At 37.4% G+C, this 20,978-nt stretch overlaps 1 pseudogene; it reads right to left on the minus strand.

Moving 5' to 3' along the window:
• Positions 1-5,119: 5,119 nt before the first annotated feature.
• LOC114531196 lies at positions 5,120-6,819 on the minus strand (annotated as a pseudogene).
• Positions 6,820-20,978: the final 14,159 nt, after the last annotated feature.

Consider the following 20,978-nt stretch of genomic DNA (forward strand, 5'->3'; position numbering starts at 1 on the left):
TCATGTTTTCTTTTGCCCAACATTGTCCTTCAATACCACCATTAGTAGAAGTGTCAAATGTTTTCAAACATACATCCTTATTTATTTTGTCTTGTGACTGAGCCATGTTCTTTGTCTGACCATCTCTTTGAGTAAGCCTGTTATTGTTTTTTCTAATTTGTCTTTCACTGTCAGTTTTGTCTGACAGTTTTCTCTTTTGTGACTCATGCAGGTGTATCTGTCTTTCACTCTCAGTTTCGTTTGACAATCTTCTCCTTTTTGATTCATTAACTTTCTGAAGTCTAAGTTGTCTTTCACTGTCAGTTTCATTTGACAGTTTTCTCTTTTTTGACTCATTTATTTTTTGCAGTCGTATTTGTCTTTCATTGTCAGTTTCATTTGACAATTTTCTCTTTTTTGATTCATTCACTTTCTGAAGTCTAAGTTGTCTTTCACTGCAAGTTTCATTTGACAGTTTTCTCTTTTTTGCATTAGCAATATACACATGCTGTTTAGTCAGCCTTTGTTCCTTTTTTTTGGCTGTCTCGCTTTCTCTTGCCATTTTAGCATTCTTGCATTTTTGAATAAGCCTTTTGTTTTTCCTTGCAGGCTCTTCTAATTTATTCCCGCTACCTTTTGAAAGTAAACAATTCGGAAAATCAGCCATTGGCTTGGCCTGCATTGCGTACAGTACATCTCACCCCTTTTAATTCAAAAGGTATCAATGTACCATCAGCATATATTGTCAACTGAAAGTATTTGACTAAGTTTTGTAACTGTTCGACAGATGTTAAGACACAATATCCATATGGAGTAGGCATTCCATATTGATCTCTTGAATGAGAATCAAAAATTTTAAAAACCTCCAGCAAAGGTCTAAAAATTGCCACAGTGTTATTACCAATGGTGAGCAAAGCAGTTTGGTAACACAGCAATGAGCTAGAAAATACCTGATTGAGAGCATGTTCCAATGTAAAAAATGGCTCATTGTTGGTTGTCATGAACAAACCACCAGGAAAGGACTTACTGTATTGTAAACAGAAAATGTTATCACCAGCAGAAACCATTTCAGGCACATCGGTAAGTAACAACAAATCTTTGTTGACAATTCTACTAATACAGTCATAAAGACTGTTGCCAGTGCATAATATTGTGTTCAATATTGACTTATCCCAAATGTTTACCAACAATGTTGTTGTAAATAATTGAAGTCAGTGACATTGTTACACATTGTTTGCCGGAATTTTGACCAAATCTTGCGTCTCCTTGACTAAAATCGGCTGAAATAGTCTGACTACAATCAAGAACCTCATTTATAGTTGTAGGCCCTGGGTTTCTCTTCCACATCATTAGCAAGTTTCAACAGCAATGAGGCATGATAGCACATCATCTGGGGAAACCAAACATTGACTTCATGATTTTGTTCGTATTTATTAATGAGTCATTCTAGACAAGGCAAGTAAAACACGTTCAAATAGTTAACATGCACCGAAGGCGTTAAACGAACGCAAAGTCTCATTACTGAACGACACAATCGTTAAAATACAGTTTTTCATTGGCTAACAGCGGCGAATCGTAGAATAGCAAGCTCTTATTGGACAAATCTTTAATAACCTTCGGCTTAATTTATTCGCACGAAAGTTGCCAGCTTGGAGAAAAGCTTGCTTACATACCGAACGCAAACATCGAATTTGCTTGCATGAGATGTTATAACTCTGGACCTGTAGCTCGTTCCCTGTAAGATTAATACGCCAACGCATGCCATCATCATCTTCCTATAATAACTAGAATTCAAAATGTCAAACGCCCGCAGAATATCAAACGTCGAACATCAATCTGTTTTAGATCGATGTTTTAGATCGATGTTTTAGATCATTTTAAATGCAAATTCGGAATTGGCAATCTCTTGCACTGTATATTGTCATGAATTTGCATGAAAATAAACACAATAATTCCCAAAGGGAAAAACGGCAAGCCTTTGTATATACTTCGCGATGCTCAAAACAATCAGAAGAGACAATATAGAGATGAAAATGTTTTAAACTTAGCATTTCTAAATCTCTGTAATATTTTTAATGCCTTTTTCGCTATTTATATACCAGTTATTAATGCGGCGGTCGAAGAATCATTTAACCACACTTCCAATGATCACAAATTAAACATACTCCTTTCAACGGTGTGTAGTATTTTCCAAGGATATTTTAAACTAGTCACTCTGGCTGCTACATGTACACACTCTTTGCTTCCAAAAGCTCGTGTTGAAAGGGCGTTGTTTCCTGATGCTGATGGCTCAGCATTTCCAGGAAAAGATGTTTTTCTCGACCTAGAAAGGTGTGAACAGCTCTTTTGGAGTTTAACTGGGGAAAGTCTTGAGTCCTTTTGACGAATTGTCCAAGGTGTTGGGCCTGAAATGCGTATCTATACCAGAGCACAACAACCGAGAGTTAGAAACTGCCCTTTCACACTGGACGTTCGTAATCGGGTACTTCTGGTGCTGATTTGGCTTTGAATGTATCCGGAAGCTACTGTGTTATCTGCCATGTTCTTGGTTAGTCCAACAACTGTTCAGAGAGAAGTTCGTTATCTTCTGGCAATGCTGTGGACATACTTCCGTCAGATGGTTCAGTGGCCCAACGCAGATCAATGGCTTGGTATGGCTCATAACTGGGAGATGTTTCCAGGCGCAGTAGCAGTGATAGATGGAACACGGCATGGAATCCAAAGACCACAAATAGAGCCACAACAACAGTTCTACAATGGGCACTGTCACTGTGCAAGAGATTCCGAATTTGCATTCAAAATGATCTAAAATATTGATCTAAAACAGATTGATGTTCGACGTTTGATATTCTGCGGGCGTTTGACATTTTGAATTCTAGTTATTATAGGAAGATGATGATGGCATGCGTCGGGCGTGTTAATCTTACAGGGAACGAGCTACAGGTCTAGAGTTATAACATCTCATGCAAGCAAATTCGATGTTTGCGTTCCGTACATAAGCAAGCGTTTCTCCAAGCTGGCAACTTTCGTGCGAATAAATTAAGCCAAAGGTTATTAAAGAATTTGTCCAATAAGAGCTTGCTATTCTACGGTTCACCGCTGTTAGCCAATGGGAAACTGTTTTTTAACTATTGTTTCGTTCAGTAATGAGACTTTGCATTCGTTTAACGCCTTCGGTGCATGTTAACTATTTAGACTGTATTTTTTTAACATAATGCTAATCTAGCTACATAAATATAAGGTAAAATCGAAATTTTATTTAGGTGCAGTTGCAAATGTTGCCAAATTGAATTGTTGGATGGTGCTATGGAATATAGATGCTGCAAGGAGATGACACCAGCCTTGCATATCATGACATTTGATGGCAGCATTGAAAAAATCACATGCATCACCCAACATCAAGATTTTGGCCCAATGACCTATCAAACTGTTCTTGAGAATGTTGGACCACTGCTTAGAGATCGAAATGGTCGGTCATACCATCGTCGTGGATCCCAATCATTAAATCAGTGAGTGAGATTCCTGTTTATTATATAACTTACTGGTTTATTTTTAAAATCACCTCCCCTATACTCAACAAGTCATGATATGATATTTTTAGATATTTCAGAGCTGTTGCCTACAGGTGGCTAATTAAATGGATGTGTGGTCTATAGGGGTGGGAAAACACAGGGCCTTTACCAGCATGTGTTTACCATTTCATTAGGAAGAAATTTCCAACGCCAGACACCAAAGGTTATACCCCAGCTGAACAACGTATGTAGCAGAAAAAAAATCCAAATAAATCAGTAATGAAATGTATCTTTATTAAAAATGTTGCACTACAATACTATATACAAACCAATAAACATTATCAAAGTTTATGGTGTTTGGCAGTTAGTGCAATTGCTTTTACTCAAAATAGAGTTGTTTAATCACCAATAGTTAGGTTCCATCATCATTTACACTCAAAAAAAAATTGGTTAGCGAAAGAGCGACAAAATACTTCAAATAATCATTACCATTCTATGTGGTATGTCAAAACAAAATAACATTTGTAAATAGAAATATGTACATCACCCTTAATTAAGTTGGGTTTGTTGGCAGTTCCACCAAGGTAGCTGATCACCAAAACAAGACCATACAGAATTACAAAACAATCTATATAAAAAACAATTGCATTTTTTATAAATAGAAATACAATTTATTGGAGTACATAAAAATTTTTTTTTGGTTTGACTATACAAAAACGTAATCATAATTGACTTGACAAAAGTTAGCCAGCATGGAGATGCCTGTGGCCCTGGCAGGGAGGCTTGGAGGGTACTATCACTGGCTCAAGGTAATCCCCCAGGTTAGTGGAAGGAAGGAGGCACCCTACATCTCCATTTCGGATCGGCCGAAGCAAAATCTGACCACCACCCATGAAACATATATTGCCACTCAAATACTGCATTGGCCACGTTTATGTCCTTTCATAGGGGCTTTACACTTTGTACATCTGCGAATACTTGACTGCTGTTGCATATTTTCTTCTTGAACAACCAAGTCATTTTGCTGCTGAATTTGTTCTTCCACTATAACGTGAACATAGTAATGAAATATAGTAATGTTATAATAAAATAGTTCCTTTCATTGGATGCTTAATTAAATACACTCACAGGTAGGAAAAAGTGCATGGCCATCAAATGCTTTTCTCTCTTCATGACGTTTTATGGCATCTTCCTTGGACCTTCTATTTGTGAATTGCTTGCACAAAGGTTCAGGCACTTTCTTTTTATACTTGCCAACTGTGTCAGACAGATCTTTCTCTGAGGTTGTGAATAGCAAACTCTTAACAGAATTGACATATTCTATAATATACAATCCATTAAAAACATTTGGCAACTAAACAGCAGCATATGTAGGTTAATGAACAGCTTACCATTAGTAGCTTTTACAGACACTTCACGAACAACTTCTTCACCCAGTTTATACTTTGGGAAGTGGATGTTGTAACTGGTATGGCCTTCCTTTGTCTTCTTTGCCTTACGATGCACATTCTCATTAAAATGAAGAATGGCAATTATATGCCTTAAGTGTGAGGTAAAGTATATAAGTAAATGCACTCATTTGAATTTGCTGTCTATGTCCACCATGTGTTTTTTATGCAAACAAATAGTCACCTGCAAAAAGTTCCCAGCCATGAAAATTGGGTCATTTTTGGATGCCAATAGGTAAGAGTTGAATGAAACCCTTAAAAGACAACTGGTCTGGCCATCAGGTGATAGTTTTGCAATGTCTTTTAGGATGCGTGGTTTTAATAGAATTGCACGAATGCGGTCATTGGCAACCGTACCTTGAAAGATATAAGGGTTGTTGTATCATATTATTCACTGAAACAGCTAATTATTATTAGCTGAAACAGTTAATGATAAATATTTCTACTTGTTGTTTACAATAATGCTCAAAATCTAAACTAAACTAAATAAGCTTTATGCATACCTATAGGAATCCACTTTCGTTCTTCTATTTCACCATGCCCGCAGGATAGAAACAAGGGATCTGGGTGATCCTCATGTTTTCCAGCCATGTGTCCAACAGTAGACTTCCATTTGGCAACGATAAGAGCCTCAAAACCAGGGATACACTGTGCACTCCAATAAAGATGCCTGCGAACACCTTTTAGCCAATCATTTATTATTTCGCATCCCTTTTCTTTGCTTGCTTTCCTGAGTAGCTTGTTTATACTCTTATTTACATGCCAGATGTCATTGAAGTGTTTTGTCCCTTTCTGTTTTGTTCTTATCCACTTCGCAATTCCTTTACGCCGGTCACTAATGAAAATATCCATCTGAAGACCAGAATCCTGTAGGAATTTAAATGATCTTTTTGCACCTTCTAATTCCATGGCATTGCTACAGCCAACCTCATTTCCCTGTATAGATAAATAAATGGTCTGAATTTAGTGAACGTTATCATAGAATTTAATGTGTATTCAAATGCTTAGAGGGTTAAAAAATAAGAGACATGCATAAATTAAGGCATACAAAATTGGAGCTATACCTGAAGTAATTCAAAGTGGACCAACTTTGAGGTGGTATTGCTCCACATAGTATACACACCATACTTAGCACTATGACCCATGGAGTCAAAGCGTACATCCCCTGACCAAGTCTGAGATTCTTCCTCACTGTTTTTTACTTCCTCCATTAAACCAGGCTGATAACCTTCCCAATGTTTTAAAACGGCAGGGAATAAGAACATGCTTTGATGTAGGTGGTACGACCTCACACTTATTGCAGCAAGATTCATGTGTCTAAACATTAACATTGCTTGACTGATATTGATTCCAGACATCAAGATACCAAAACTTGTCATGATATTTCCAGCTGGATATCTTCCCATTAGCATAGGTCGACTTCTCCATGTAAAGTTTTCCACAAGGCATTTACTACAAGCCTGAACAACAGTAGCCATTGACCCAATCCTCTTCACCTGAACCTTTGGATTTTCAGCCTTGCAGTTGAAGCAGAACTTTCCCAATAACTCCACAAGTGAATTGTAAAAACACCAGGAACATTGGTTCATTGTATGGGCTGGTGCCTTCAACGACACTATCACAAAAAATATAAATAATAATATAAATATAGGTAAATAGTTATACCTATATTTGCAGTCTTCCTTTGATTTGAGATTAATATAAACACTTCTCTGATCATAAAATTCACACATTGTTAAAAGTGCCTACCTGACAGTGTTTTTTGTAACATCTTCGTCCATCTCAGATTGGCTGGGTTCTTCCAAAGATGAATAATCCATCGAAGTGGCATCATCAAAATGCTCCTCTTTGCTGTTGTTATCACTCTCGCCTTCATTCATAGCTGCCGCACTAACATTGGATGAGATGTTTGTTCGTTTCATATACTCGGCTTCCAATCTTTGAGCTTTACTCTTTAGGGTCGCTTTTGTCTTTTTGTACCAACTGATTGTCTTCTGAAGGGTTTGATTTTCTTCTTCAAGCTATTACACCATGTGCACGAACTAGGAGTACTAGCACTAAGATAGATAGATAGATGGTGTTAGATGGTGTTTATTCCACTCTCTTGCAGAAAATACTGAATTAACAAGTGGTAAATACAACAGTTAAAATACGATTTGAATATCATTACATTATATATAATTATATATACACTCGATGAGAAGGATAAAACTAAATATAATAAAACAGGAACTTATTTTAGTCAGCTATAGTTAAAATTTAACCTAGTTGCAGTCCATCTCATACTTAAATGTAAAAAAGGATTCAGTCCGCTTGGCTTTCCATATCTTTCTTTGATAATGTTGTTGGCCAGATCTTAAGTTATATGGCACTGATCTCTCTTCTAGTTTTGACCGTAGAAATGACAATGGGTGTTCACTCGCAGTGCACATTTCTGACATCAGTTTTCTACACAACATTCTCCTTCGATCAGCCAATAGAGACTCCTTAGTAAGCAGGAGTGCCTCAGTGTACATATAGTCAGGATATATTATATTATATGCTCTTCTTTGTATACTCTCGACACGATCAGACAAATATCCTGGTATGTTTTGCCACGCTTGCACTGCATATTCAAGAATTGGTCGAACAGTACTCTTATATATCTTAAGAATAACTGACGGTTCTGTGCCAGCCTGTTTCATAAGTCTAAGGCCGTATAAACGCTTCCTAGCTTTCGAGACAATATAATCAATGTGATTGTTCCATTTTAGGTCATCACTAAGTATGACACCTAGATACGCTTATAGGTTGAGACCCGTTCAATCTCTTGATCACCGATAAATATTGGATTCTCTACAATATTCGGGTTAAGCATAAAGTTGATTAACATTTCTTTGCATTTTCTTGGATTAAGTTTCATCATTCGGCTAGAAACTCAAACAGCTCAGTGTCACTATGTAGGACGTGTCGCATAAAGTCAGTGATAAAGTATCATCAGCAACAGTGGGACTTGTTAGAATCTCGCCATTGCTCTTTGCTGGGGAAAATGGTAGCTTTACTGGCGACAATCTTTTACTGCGACGAATTATCTTAATAAATAGAATATGCAAATATATTTTGTTACATTAGTCACTATATTTTCGCATAATATTTAAATTCAAAATCAATGGCCGGGTGCAAGACGCATTAGTTACAGACCTGTCTTCGTTTTCTCTCTGTTAGCTGTTCTTCTTTCTACTTGTTGTACAATTCCCGCCACATCAATTGTAGGCACAGCATCTTCTTTCAACAATCGTTTCATATTAAGTGATCTTGCTAAGGCAAGATTAACATTATAGCACGAATCTTCGAAATGTACCGAACATAAAAACGATGTTGCCGTAGTGTGAAAGTCAGGTCGATGTTTACGGACAAAATTCACCCACTTCCTTTGCCTTTGAGGATCTGTTTCTTCTTTAGGAAACAGATGTATTGATATTCCTTCACTGTGTTGAGACCACTGTTTATAATTCCGTATACAATACAACATTGCAGAGTTTGGAAAAAAGATTCACTGACCACAAAAAGTTGTATAAAGACTTATCGTTATTGTGTCCATCGAAATTTGCAGAAATTGAAAAAGCAAGTACAAGCATTTCTTTTGAAGGGCTTATGGGTGTATTTGGTAACCATTTATTGGAGCCAGAATACGTAAAGCAAGAACTTGTTACTTTCGCATGTAACTGGCCATCGTTCAAAGATTGCGATTTTTTTTTCGGCCAAGATGATTCCGGTGAGATTTCAGACAACCCAGAAAGTGAACTTGACATTGATAAAAGTAATGCTAGTGATGATGCTGTGAAGGGATTGATGAAAGTGAATGTCAGGAGCTATTAAATAGTTGCAAGAAAGGCAAAAGATGCAACAATTGCCTGATGTGTGTGTATATATTTCTGACGCAGTATAACATGCATTTAGCTGCGTACAAAAACTTCAACTGGCATGATCTGGACCAGCTCTGAGCGATCAACATTTGTCCACTATTGAAACTGTGTGGTGCATGGATCATCCTCATCATCGATTTCAGGTTGAAGCTGCTCTAAAAGGTAGTTCTCCGAAACTTGAGTATCACGTGGGCAGTTGGGACAATGATGAATCATACACTGCTTTAAATCACGGGAGCATACCAGCATGTTCATGAGCTCATGGTGATCTTTGTCAAGATTCACAGCACTCAGCATCAGAACAACATTTTGGTGAATTGTGCAGACAAAAACAGAATGAGTTCCTGAACAACCAACCAAAACACACCATTTTGGTTTCAAACTACCAAACTTTTATATCTGAATACTTCTCTTTTAATGCAGCATATAATTCTTTCAAGTCGCAAAGGAGAAGGCGTTTCTGCTTGTGGACATTCCTTGCAATACTGACACGATCCTTTTTACCAGGCATAAGTCTACTATATTCATCATCATAGTAAAAATCAGCAATACACCTTTTTGTTTCTTCTGATAAACGTTTTCCCTTTCTTTGGCCCTGGTAACTCAAGTATGCTCTTTTCTTTTACGAATTCTCTTGCTTGCCTGACCATATACAAGCATAGGCAGCCCAAACAACGTTTTTGTTCTCGTGGCGCTTGCGCGTGTACACGAGTCTACTTGGTCTGTTATTTTGACAAGGTTGGCAAGTTTTTTTACTAAAATAAACTACAACATTTGCTACGGCCTGAATATCTTGCAAATTACAAATAAAAATAATATAAAAATTACATCGGTTTAAACACCTGTAATTTGACTACATTCTCCCGAAGTTTTAACTTCAAACGTTAATTTTAAGGATGGTAAAAAAGCAAATGTGTATCGATATTTTGACAAAATTTTGTCAAGACTATGCTAGTGGCACCTACCCTGTGGTGTCGTCATCATTTTGAATTGCATACAGAAAACTGATTGGCTCTTGCGTGCGAAATTTCCAACTGAAAAAACGACAATCCTCATAGTGTTTATGTCCTAACTGAAGAATACAAGAAAACCTATCTCATCAACTCTCTGGACAAATTTCTTAATGAGTATGTTTTTAATGAAGAAGAAGAAGATGAAGACTGTGAAACAGTTGATGGCATTTGGCGTAACAGCATTAATATACTCAAGTCATTCCTGCTACTTGCAGACATAAATGATGCAGTTGCCTCAGGTAATGGGGAATACTTGTCTGTTCTGAGGAAACAGCTTTTAAAGCATTTCTTCTCTACACCAAGATTTAACAAGTTTGCAATTGAAATGTTTATTAACATTTTACAATGCCTAGTTCTTTTGTCCGAAGCTGAAGCTCACCTTTGTAAATGGGCTGCCACTGTGAATTGGAAAAGTGGTGGTAAAAAAAAACATTGAAATTGACTTATTTCAAGAAAACCGAAATGCTGAGATGAAGAAAGTGATCAAGTCTATGGGAGCTAACAAAACAGAAAAGACGATTGGCAGAGCGAGCAAGGCATCAGGAGGGGTGACAAAGATCGTTGAAGCATATGAGCGTCAGGTGAAGATGCACAAGAAATCTTCGGCGCATTGATTGCTAAGGACTTACATGACTTGCGGCCTTTCAGGAAGGAAGATGGAAGGATGTTTAAAACATTTCCTGATATTCCACACCACCCGACACACAATTTTAACAAAGAAAAATTTAAAGAATGGACAACGAGACATAAAAACAATATATTGGTGCATTACCCTGATGATTCAAAAGAACCAGATGAATAATTGAACTTCTTGAAAACAATAACTAGGAAATGGTGTTAAATATTGTTTTTTGTCCTATACTGATAAGTAAAATCAATATTGTACCCTGGGCTTTCATTCCTACTGCATAAAGTTGGGGACCGTTCATTATTTATGCCTCAGGGGGGCACCGAAGAGAAATAAAGATTGCCTGTTTTTTTTTAATTACCCAACCATTTCTAAGGCACAGTTTTTTTTTTACCCAACCTTATGCAATGAATTGCTGTTAAATACAACTATTAAAATATAGATGTTTGCATTTACCTCCAAACAAAGTTTTCACTTGTGACTCGACAAGTATATGTCTATATCAAAGCATTTAAGTGGATACCTATTTTTATTAGTGCATACCTATTCAGCAAAGGCTAATTTCCAAGACCCAGCAGTTCGACCAGACCTGGTTGTAACAATGAGTCCATCTGACTCTGGCAAAAGTTCCTCACTCTCCTCATCCAAGTCCATGAACACAAGATCATTGTCATCATCATCACTCTCAGTATCATATTCACTCTCACAACCATGACCATCATCTTCCAACTGAGATGAGACCTTTTGCATGACATTTTTGGTGGCTCCTTCTGATTGTTCTCTTAAAACATTCACAGTTATTGCCCGAATCTTGTCCTTTTTTCTGCATTTCATGTTGAGTTTATACCTTTCAACATATTTGTTCAGTTCTATGACTCGAAACTTATTTATGTTTCCTGATAAAACAAGTTCAAGCCAATTGTAGTCTTCAAACTTGTTGTTTTCCTTTTTTTCTTTGTTCTTCTTTCTTTCCTGCTCTCGTCTTTCTTTACTTGCCTTTAAATTCCTCAAATGTTCAATAGAAGAGATAACAAGGTTTTCACCAATGGCAAGTCTAGCTGCCGTTTCTGCAATAACATCTTGATTCTCAAGGGAGATGTTCCCATTACTATACAATGAAGTAATAACAGCTCGAGGTTGGCAGTCATCCACTTCTCTTAATTTCCCTGTACTGTCAGTTACTGGTGTATCAAAAACTGACAAAGAATGACCAGGATTAGCACAATCCTGTTTAGGTTGCGGGATACGTTGTGCTGGAGGCCCTGTCCATTCATGAGAGGCACAAAACTCACACATTGGACCATCATTACTGGAACAACCATACTTGAGGTATTCCATAAAGAGCTCCCCAGTCCTATAGTGCTTCTCTTGAAAATTGAGGATCTTCTCCATGTAGCCTGAACCAGGAATATCCCCTTTCTTGCCTTCAGTAGAAGCATGTTTAAACTCTGTAAGGTGATCTTGGTTGAAAAAAAAACATATCTTCAGCTTTGTTGGATAACCTGCAATCAATGTACTCGCCTAGAACTGGAGCACCATCAATTCTTTTGATATTCTTCAAATTCATTTAGAGACATACTTGAAATATTCTCACTGGTCATGCCTTCATATCTTTTGATGGTCTCCCACTCAATTGTAGCACCATCGACAACTGAATCTGCTATTGCAGAATTCGTTCGTTCAGCCTCACCTTGCCCACTGTCACCCCGAGAGCGATGGACGCGGATTCTGTAGTCAGAATTGTACATTCTAGCAAGCTCTGCATCCCTAAATTTAACATCAAAATTGGACATTGCTACACCAGGACCAGCATCAGTGAGATAGGCCACTCGTGGTTTCACTGGGGGAAGATTCAACTCAGCAAGGTTTTCCAGCAAATTATTACATGCTCTTACAATTTCTTCACAATGCTCTTTTAATGTTACATAGCCTGCTTCTTCTTCACTCATCTCCTTGAGTAGTGCATCAACTGAAGGTTTCACCCGGCAGGTGAAGAGTGTTTCTTCTGCTTCAGTAAAACCAGCTTTCATCTCAGCCACCTTGTGCATCGTTACTTGTAATTTCGAATTTAATATTGCCACCCTCTTCTTCTTCATATTTAATGAACTTTTGCTGAGTTTCCCCATCTGTCTCCAAGAGCTTCTGAAGATCTGTTTCAGTTGTCATATCAGCAAACTGAAATGCATAATCATGAAGCATGGCACAACAAGTGGAAAAAGATTCTGTATATTCTTGAGTTTTTGTTTTACCAGTGCTAGCTTCTACTTGAAAGGTACTGGGATTTGTGTGTCTTAGCTGCACCATCTCACTCGCCCATACTGTTCCAGTTGATCCGATTAGACTTTTTGGTGGAACGAACACAAAGTGTTTATCAGATTTGTTGATAAGCTTTTCATTGCCAGCATCATCCTTGACACTATCTTTTGTGATGACTCTATGAGACGCAGGTGTTTGGTACATTAATTTCTGAGGCCAATCATACTTTGGCAATTTCTTGGCTTTATTGGCATGTGAAAGCGTAAGGATTCTCTGGTTGCGGCTACCAGAAAAGCCTTCACTTGTTCCTGGACGAATGTACGCCTTGTCATCAATACTGTGAATTAGAGAATAGTCTTTGGCATCACCAGCCTTGTCAGAAAACATGGCCATCTTAACATTGTTAATGTGTGCCCTCTGATAATGAGTATTCTCGTTTTCATTATCCTCAGCTTTTGGCGGTTTCTTGAAACACATCAGTCCTTTCCCAATGTGCCGAGATGCCTGTACGGATCGCATATTCTTTGGTTTGCATCTATTATATACTGTTGTTGCAAATTTGATTAATGTCTTGCCAGCATCTTGCAGTCGTTTATTTGCAATGTTTACAAGATCTCTAGATTTGACACGAGAGTTTGTGTACATGACCAAGTCATGGCGTCTGCCATGATATGTGGCTTTGTCTTCCACACATTTAGCAAGAAATTCTTCATCTTCATCATCAAGTTTTCTTGGCGCCCCTTGGGTGCTGAGTTTTCGTTGTTTTACTCGCTGCTCCTCAACAATCTGTTTAGCTTTTCTTTTGTTCATTTGCTGCAGACGTTGCTTGCTTTTGGTATCGTCTGGCATCAACAATTTGTCAAACTCCCCAATACGTTCACCTGTTACATCAATAGCAGATTGCAAATCCCCAATAACATGAGTTGGCCAAGTGTTCTTTTTTTGCTCAATTAGAGTTTGCTTTCTTTTTAACTCATTCTCCAAAGCTTCTCTTCTTTCAGTTAAATGAGCCACCACAAGATCCTTTGCCATAAGATTTGCACTTGAGATATCATCAATGACCTTTGTAACCTGTATAATAGAGCAGAGTGAATTTAGTTAAGATTATTAAAGACTTGGGGTTAGTCATCAGTCATCACTGTCATTATGACTTGAAGGAGGCAATGGAATTAATAAGTTTACTCATGCGGAAAGAGGCCCAAATACTAAAAGTATTGGGGCCTCTTTCCTTGTGGATGAATCTATTAATTTCATCACATACATGTACTTCAATATTACAGTATTACATTTCCTTTCTTTCTTTTACTTTTTTTCTTTCTTTTTATTATTTTTATATATATTTTTCACTTTATGGCCACCCCTTCCTTGAGCCATGCTCCTTGATACACACTGCACACATACACACAATTTGACAATGAACAGAAATTCTGTCAATTTGCATACAGTATATTGTATAATATTGTGTTAAAATGCAAAATGATACTGTATATACTCACTTTTTCCACATTTTTCGACATGTCCCGCCCATGTATACCAAGAGCATCAAGCTGTTTTCTAGATCTGTCTAAACCAATGAGCACCCGTGCAACAACCTTGTCCCATTCTGAGTCCATTGATGCAAGCAGACTTTGTACAAATTCCATATCCAAGTCAATCCTACATGTCATAGAATCGTCTTCACACTTCTGGCAAACGTTATCCAGGAACAGCTCCATGTCTACTCCATCAGGGCGCAGGACAATCATTCTTTCATTTCTATACTCATTTCTATACTCTTGTGTACAAGAGCATATAAGAATTTATCCTTATCAGTGTTTATATAAGGTGGTTTTATCACCTCTTCAAACGAATTATAATAAACCTCCAAGGCATCGTTAAATGAGATGAAGCAACTCGTGTATTCCTTTCCATCAGTACCAATACCGTCTGCGGTCAACATATCTTAAACTGATAACAATCCATTGATGCGATTTCTTGTCTGGAGGCGAAATGCATCACTTTCCTTTTGGTTTGTTGATTCATGGGTCAAAAGATTTTCCAGCTTATGGCGATTCTCCCTGATAGTACATGTTTGGTGCGATTTCACAACTCTCTCAGAATATCTCGAAATATTGATCAAATCTTTACGAGCATCATTTTTCCCTCTAAGTTCCTTTTCAGATGTTCTTTTTCTTCCAACGTGAACGTCATTGGTCGCCATTTTATTGTCAACATATTAGCCGTACACAACGTCGTTCGCCATTAAGCTTCGAATGGCCGCTGGTCCATAGTGATCGAGAGTACCCACATTATGATTGCAATTTGCAAATTTTAGTTTTCAAAATGAATAATGCTAAGGAAAGCGAATTTTCGCCATGGTTGAAGTCAGTTGGTTTGTCGATGTACGAAGAAAACTTCCGTCAGCATGGTTATGATGACTTGGATTTACTGAGAATGATGGATGACGATGAAGAAAGTCAAATGCTTCAGATATTAGGTATTACACTACATGGTCATGTGCTGACCATGAAGTGTTTGCGTTCTATACGACCAACTCCTATAACTCCTGAAACCCAGCCAAATCTTCAAGGAACATCGGAAAAAAAAGTGCAGAAGCAAGGAAGTAAGTACATACAAGATATAAAATACTTTGTAATAATTAATCCAAATTATGTGTTTATATAATACTCATGTAATAGTTTTTGGACAATGTATTTTAGAAATCACAGTATCTGGTGGAAAATTTGTTATTCATGTATCAAGTGGTGACATTCAAAAGCATCCCTGGGAAAATATCTCAAACCCCATGCCACAACGGAGAGAATAAAGTATTTTAATGATGTTACAAAAGAGATCTACGAGTCCGCATACATACATAAGCAGAGTCAATTCCTGCCGTATCTAAATGGGCAAAGACAATTTAGATGGGATACAAAAAAAATAATTGAAAGGTTAAAGCATACGATATCATCTTATGAAGCAGAAGTTCTTCCAAAAGAGAACATATGTGTTGGAAAATACAGAACAATGCCAGATAACCCGTCAATTCAGGATCTAAGTTTTATTAACAGGGCTGATACCCATGTCCAAGCTACAAAAAGGACTGCTATAAAGGGCCTGCTGGAACAACTGAAAAACCGCAAAGTTGAACTTTTTGATGCCCACATGGACCTCAAGAAGTGGGCAAAAAATGAAAACCAAGTTGTCAGCCAATTCATCGAGGAAGTATCTCAGCTGACATTCCAGGTGACTACAATTGGAGATGGTGTTGCCAATACTGCTCGACTGCTCAGCAAACGCTTTTCAAATGCAGATCTTTCTAGTTTTGAGAACAAACGAAAAAAGCGGCGAGTAAAAGAGCAGAAATCAAAAAACAAGAAGAAATTAAATATAGTGACAGTTCGAAAGGCTCGAACTTTGCTAAAGAAAAGTGGTTTCCCTGATGATGTCATTGACAGCATTTGCCCAGAGCAATATGGAGAGCGGGCAAGGACGTTTATCAGTTTTGGGGAACTGGTTAACCCTGATAAAAAGAGTATTTTGTACTTAAAATATATTGGCGCAATACCAGATACAGATCCTGCACTGTCAGATGTTGTTGTTACAGACAGTAGTGACTCTGATGACTGAGTTGTCATCTGACTATGAGTACTGAACATTTTTTCATTTAATATATACTGTATGTATATTTACCTTGTGGCAAAATGTTGTGTTAAATTCATAGTTGCAATGGCTTACAATACTGTTTTATTATTGAGGTCTATTTTTTTTTTACCCACCCTTTCTCTATACCACAATTTCAATTACCCACCCTATTTCTCTTTGGTGCCCCCCTGAGGCATAAATAATGAACGGTCCCTTGATTAAAATAATTACTAAGGGTTAAAGGGTCTGAGTGGGTTGTGAATAATTTTCCCTTGTAATCAAAACCCTCAACTTTATGATGTAGGAATGAAAGCCCAGAGTACAATATTGATTCTATGCTAGTGAACTTATGTATTTTTAAAGAAATTTTGCATGTGGCACAAAGATTGAAAATTTAGTAATAAATAATATGGATGATTGCTGCATGTAACATAAAGAAATATATTTTGTGATATTACTAAGGCCTTTTTGTATGTTGAATTTCAGTCATGTTAAATGCAAATTAGGACAATTATAGATTAGGACCATAAATCTTAACAAGCTTCATTATTTATTGTTTGTACTGCACTCAGTGGTGCACATTGAACATTTACACTGTTCCTTACATAAAATTACAGCAAAGCCAAAGGTGTTTTACAGAATTTTCAATATCCAAATCAAAATCTACTGATTTGAGTAGCAATCTTCTTAGACATAAATTCTCACTTGAACAGTACTCTCTCATATCATCTTGTATTGCCAATTACCTCGATTGTTATAGTGTAACACAGCTGATGAAAGCTTGCTATCTCTCCCTGCACGGCCAGTTTCCTGGAAGTAGTTTTCACACTACATGGTGGTCCGATGTGTATCACCTGCCATATGTTTGGATTGTCCACACCCATGCCAATTGTTACAGTAGCAAATACAATTCTGAACCCGAGCAAAGCTGTTTTAAGATTTCATCCTTCATCTCTGCTGTTTGTGGAACATGAAACTGTGCATAAAGTCGGTTTGATGATCACCAAGGACATACTCAAATAGCTTATATCAGTTCTATGCAAATCCATGCAACCTCAGCAGACATACACAATTGTACACGTTGGTACTTTTCAGCCAACGGTGCTTTGGCAATTGGCATCAGAATAGATTTAATAGCATCAGCATCTTGTTCAAGTCTAAATACTTGCCGCAGAAATACCTCGCTGTCGAACGTGGTCGAGCAGCTTTCACTTCGCAAAAAACAGCGCTGGTTGCAGATGGAAAATCAAAGACTTCCCAAAGCCCGTCGGCAAAACACACATCACAACTTTTTGTAAATAAATATTTTCCAGGCAAAGAACTTGCTTTGGTTTTAATATAACTTCTTTGTATATAAAGCTATTTAAAATAGCAAATTCTAAACAAGTCCTGCATCGATAATGCACTTGTGCTTGTTTATGAAGTGGTTGCCTGCGAACAGGCTAACGAAGTGTAACACAATACTCTCCCCTCGCCCCCTAAGGAATTAAATTTAGCCTCAGTCACATGGCCAGCTCCGACCAGGGTCTTTACTCCCCACCACGAGTAAAGACCCTGGGTACGAGGTTGCACATCTGCAAGAATCCTGAAATGGTTCGATTATGTGTTTGCCACTCACGGTTATCCCATCACACTGCAAACCGATAATGCGACCTACTTCACCTCTGTGAAATTCAGAAATACCTTCTATTGAAAAGCATTCAGATGAAAATAATAGTGAGAACGATCTGGAAAGTCTATTTGCAGAAGTAAGTCATTCCGATGACGAACACGAAAAAGATGAAAACGAGAAAATGGAATCTGACAAGCTAAACGAAGAACAAAAAAAGTAAAAGCGGAATTCACAAAACACGAACTTTGTTTATGCTCGACCAAAGGGTATACAGCAAAAGTCTACCCGCAGAATAGAAATAATTACCTAATATTACTGTATGATAAACATTCTTTTTCAGCAATTGCTAATCTCTCCTGCGAACTTCGAGATCGCCTCAATGAAAAAAAAAAGGATACTTAAAGCAATACACAATATCAATAAAGGTATAAATTATGTGAGACACCGAAATTAACTAAAAACAAACCAGTTGAATAAAGAAGTTGTGAAAAAATCATTTTTCACAGATAAAAAAATCATTTTTTTATTCAAGTTGTACATAGAAATATAACCTCATATCATTACTCTTTTAATAAATCTTTACTATTACAATGTGTGATCCTGTGTGATTTCATTTCGCGAAGACGAAGAAGAATTTGAATACGTTTTTACAAAATGATTCTTACACACAAATATCACTAGAAACACAACTGCTTCAGGGGTAAACAAATCTCGATGACAATGTGAGGAAGTGTGACGAATTTTGTTGGATTCTCAACCCCCCTGACAACACAGTTGTTCCCAGGACATTTCTGATATCTTGAACATGGCCAGGGTAAAACATATTGACAATTTCAATGTGGATTTGGGAGCTTTTTTGAGCCAAATATTTTCCGTAACCATGGAAACGCGCTTTAGAAATACAATACTCTTCAGAAAAGTTAAGATATCTCGGGAACTATGCAGAATTTTAACATTCTGTAAAAATTATAGGAATAGGCAATACTTTTTCTATATGGTAATACCAATTTTCATTTTTGACCCATCTGGTCGAAAATTGAGGCAGAATTATGGAAATCGTAAGTACTATAGGCCTTGAGTGTTTCAACATATTTTTCCCATAGCACAAACTTTACACAGGCTGTGTCATCTCTGAGGATCACCTCCTGTTTTTTTAGTGGATCTCTTCCTTGGCTTACAAGTGTTTTAACAGCAGAAACAGAACAAACTTGAGCCTTGAAGTCTACCAATTGTTTGGAAGCTAACCTCTGCAGAGATGGGAGCTAACCTCTGCAGAGATGCAATGGTGACGGTTGCATTTGCCTGAAGCTCCTCTGCTATTGTAAATGCAGCTTCAGCCGCAGAGATCGGAGTTGCGGTAGTATTTCTATTGATTACTAGATCATGAGATTGGTCAACGGAATAGGTGAAGTTGTCTAGTTTTACCGGACTTTTGGTACTTTCTTTTCTGGGGAAAAACAAACAGAACGAATAACTTTGTCTTTTGACTGTATTGTACAATTGGCTGGACGACGATGCCTTTTTCAATGGCGATACGCTGTGTACATAGCAGGACATAAGTGTAGTGTCAGACGATGATGACTATACAAGGAGAATGGCAAAAGTTATTTATAGATATGTAATATCTCTAAACGAAGTCCAACATTAATCAATTCTGTTCAGAGTCTTTTATTGAAAAACACATGCTATCTCTAAAGGCGGATTTCCACTTACAGCGAAATTGTTCGCTAGCGAAATATTTGCATATTTTCTTTTGAATTCGGAACAGTCAAGTCCAATAATTTCTTTATGCTGTTAAAATTCAAAAGAAAATATGCAATTATTTCGCTAGCGAACAATTTCGCTGTAAGTGGAAATCCGCCTTAACAGTTTGCCTACTTGACTTATATATGTATATACATATTATCCATGCAAAGTTAGTCAAGCATTCATACATACCTAATTATACGCTTAGTTACGTATATGATCACTTATTTACAAAGCTAGTATATAATGTCACTACAGATACAAGAAAAAATTGAAGTATTTGCAATTGGTTTTGTATCACTGAATATAAAATCAATAACATAGTAATGTACTATACCTTGCATGGTTCAGGTAGTTTGGTTGTTATTAAATGTAGAAAACAAAAGAAAATTTTGAGAGATTTTAGAAATATAGACATGGCTAGGATATATCAAATCACAGGTAATTTGTTGACTATAAGTAACATAACATCTCCAAGAAAGATGCTAAATGGTTGGAGAAAAGTCCCGGTCGGACAACCACAAGCAGACACAATGGGTCTTCCTGGGTTGTTGAGTTTATGGATTTCGGGAAGAAAGTAGATGACAGGAGTGCGAGGGGTGTTGGTAACAAGGTTGAGTGAAGATTGTAGAAGTTCACCGGATGAGACCATTTGATGAACAATGGATCGAACAATGGATTGGTGATGGGATGTCAAGTCCTCATTTCAAATCCTTGTACACTGGCATACCCCACCAGGATGATTTGAAGGCCCTCAAATTTTTTTTAGACAAACGCCTCACTCAGGAACCGTCGACAACTGTTTTGGTTAGATTAGCAGAACTGGTGCTCACTCTCAACAATTTTACCTTTGATGGCGAGCATTACCAACAGATAAGTGGTGTAGCAATGGGAACTAAAATGGGTCCTAATTATGCCAACTTGGTTTTGTGGAAAAACAAATCTATGAACAGTACACTAGCCCTCTACCTAATTACCTGGGAAGGTACATTGATGACTGTCTTGGTACAGCATCATGTTCCTGTGCTGAGTTGGAAACATTTATTGATGAATTTCTTGATGAATTTCATCAAGCATTCCAATTCACATGAGAGATCAGTGAGACCAGTTTATCCATCTTAGATATCCTGGTTTCCATCAATGTCAATAGGCTTCTCTACCTCAGTGTTCTACAAGCCCACTGACTCCCATAGCTACCTCTTATATATTCTTCCTTCCACCCCAGCCACACTAAGAGGTCTATCCCCTTCTCACA

The sequence above is a fragment of the Dendronephthya gigantea genome, unplaced genomic scaffold (genome assembly GCF_004324835.1).
Source record: "Dendronephthya gigantea isolate DGI-Jeju-01 unplaced genomic scaffold, DenGig_1.0 000069F, whole genome shotgun sequence".
NCBI lineage: Eukaryota > Metazoa > Cnidaria > Anthozoa > Malacalcyonacea > Nephtheidae > Dendronephthya > Dendronephthya gigantea.